Raw genomic sequence first — 2,355 nt, 5'->3', positions numbered from 1 at the left:
CTTTTTTTTTATAAGAATATTGTTTTTCTGGCCGAAGCTCAATGTTCTTATTTTTCTGCCGATTTTAGGCTAAAAATATTATTGCAAATATTCTTAGATTATAGCGTTTGACATTAATTTTCTGTTTTCGAATGTATTTGGTGTCTGGATGGTGCTAAAGTAATTTTGAAGCCAGCCTGCAGGCATTAAAACCTGATACAACGCCCATAACTGCTTGCAGAAATGTTATTAGCGTCGAACGTACGGCTACTGTAGTGTTTTTTATTTCTTGCTTTTCAAATGGCTATTTTTGCCGTTTAGAAAAAGGAAGAATTATATAGGGTTTAGTTAAAAACATGTAATTGTATTGCAGTTTTTCAACAGACAAAATTATTAAAATTATTAAAATTCAGTAGATTTCAGCCTCTATATTCTTATGAAATGTATTCTCATAAAAAAGAAAGAGTGTAAGAAATCTATCAAAGTACCGCATGTGTCCTTTTCTGAGGCAGACAGCTGCCAACCCGACTTGAGCGATGGATAGTAAGAGAAGAAGTTAGGGTAGATCAGCCGAGTGGCGAGGAATTTTTCGCTCAAACATTAACTACCGATAACCTATTTGTCTGTTGTGGAGTCATATTTAGCAAGAAGTAGATTTTGCTTCGTGATCAGAAAGGTCGTCTTGCCGGATACGTCAAGTTTGGCTCACACATGTGCTGTACTCTAAAGCTTGGATGCCGGCTTTTCTTACGTTTTAGCCGTACGATGCTTGCGTTCAAAATATGACTTTTGCTGGAAAAATATGTTTGTGATTTTTTCGTGACCTTGGCTACTAGGTACCTCCTCCCTTAAATAGATCCAAGATTAACATTACGCCAATGGGTTTTCTAATAGTTCAGTTTTCCGTCGACTTTTGCCTTCTTGGTCGCTCAAGACGTTGAGTTTTTTTTTTCAAAGGAAAACCCCAAGCATACATACACCCAGATTCTAGTGTTTTGTTTGCGGATACCACAGTACCCTTGCAGTAAATTGAAAATATATTTTTCTGCAAGTCGCATTATTTGAAATGGTGACTGTTTTTGAAACAGACGGAAATCAGAGGACTAAAACAAATTTTCCATCTATGGCACGGAGCAGGCGAAGGTCACTTTTTCATAGAAACCAGTGACGTCTTTGCCTAACTACTCGTTGGCAGATTGAAAAGAGACATTTTACAGCTTTTTCGACATGCCAACGAGAAATTACACGTCACTACACGGAGGATTCTGCTGAGTGGCTTAATGCACATCAGCTGAGTGGGATAATGCATGTCTTACTTGGAAAATGTGTTCGACAGTTAAAGCACGGCTACTTAAGGCTCGCTAATGCGCTGAGATTCCAAGAGTTTCTTGAACCGGGAACTTTCAAAGCTCCACCAGTTACTTTTTCTACCGCTATTTGCACTATTCAGTGACAAGATTTAAACCGCAAGTTGTATGCTAATTTTACTTTCTAGGTATGCGCGGGATTTTTGCCAAAAGGTAATCGGACTTGAACTTTGAACGAATCCGCTGACTAAGCAAAGCAAGCGCGGACAAACCAATTTTCGCTACCAATTTTATCGGATGTTTTTTTGGGGGGGCCGACCCGACATTTTTTTGAGGAATATAGTTGATTCCGATTACTTCCACATCGTCTAGAACGTCAAGAATATCTCGTGGTTCATTATTTAAACTGTTAACAGGACGAAACACGACATGAATAGATCTTTTGTGAAAAACGAGAGCTTGTTCAATAATGATTCTAATAAAAAGTCCACACTTAATGACAGCAGTCTGTCGCTATTTGAAGTAGCGCGGCGGAGTTTACGTTAAATCAAAGGAAGTCCCGTTGAAATGTGTACTCAATATGTAAAATTTTTAAAAAGGTGACAACTGAAATACACAAGAAAAGACGAACCCCAATGCCTTCCAGCGAAAGATCAGCTTGTGGATTCGCGAGAGAACTTCATTGCTAACTTTCCGAAACTATTCAAGAGTGGTTGAGATAATTTTGTTCTCAAACTGAAAGACGTCCCGATTTTTATGACTCTTTTATGACACATTATTGTTTACAAGTTGCAATCTCCCCAAATCAGATTTCGTGAACGATTTATTCAGTTAATGTAGCTTGCTGTGTTTACTGAGCTTTGCGAAATGAAATCAAACTTTGAGCTCCTTTGCGACGGCAAAAAAATAGAAAACTGTGAATCGAGCTATCATAGTCCTGCAACTGTCACAAATGTTCATTTGAACCGCAGAAGCTTAATAAAATAAAGGCACTTGTCTTGTCAACCTTTCAGTGGTAATAACACTCCCAACAAATTGCTTTCATTTAGTTAATTTAAAAGGCCTCCAC

The sequence above is a fragment of the Orbicella franksi genome, chromosome 6, assembly GCF_964199315.1.
Source record: "Orbicella franksi chromosome 6, jaOrbFran1.1, whole genome shotgun sequence".
NCBI classification, from domain to species: domain Eukaryota; kingdom Metazoa; phylum Cnidaria; class Anthozoa; order Scleractinia; family Merulinidae; genus Orbicella; species Orbicella franksi.
Note: the sequence above shows the minus strand (reverse complement) of the source record.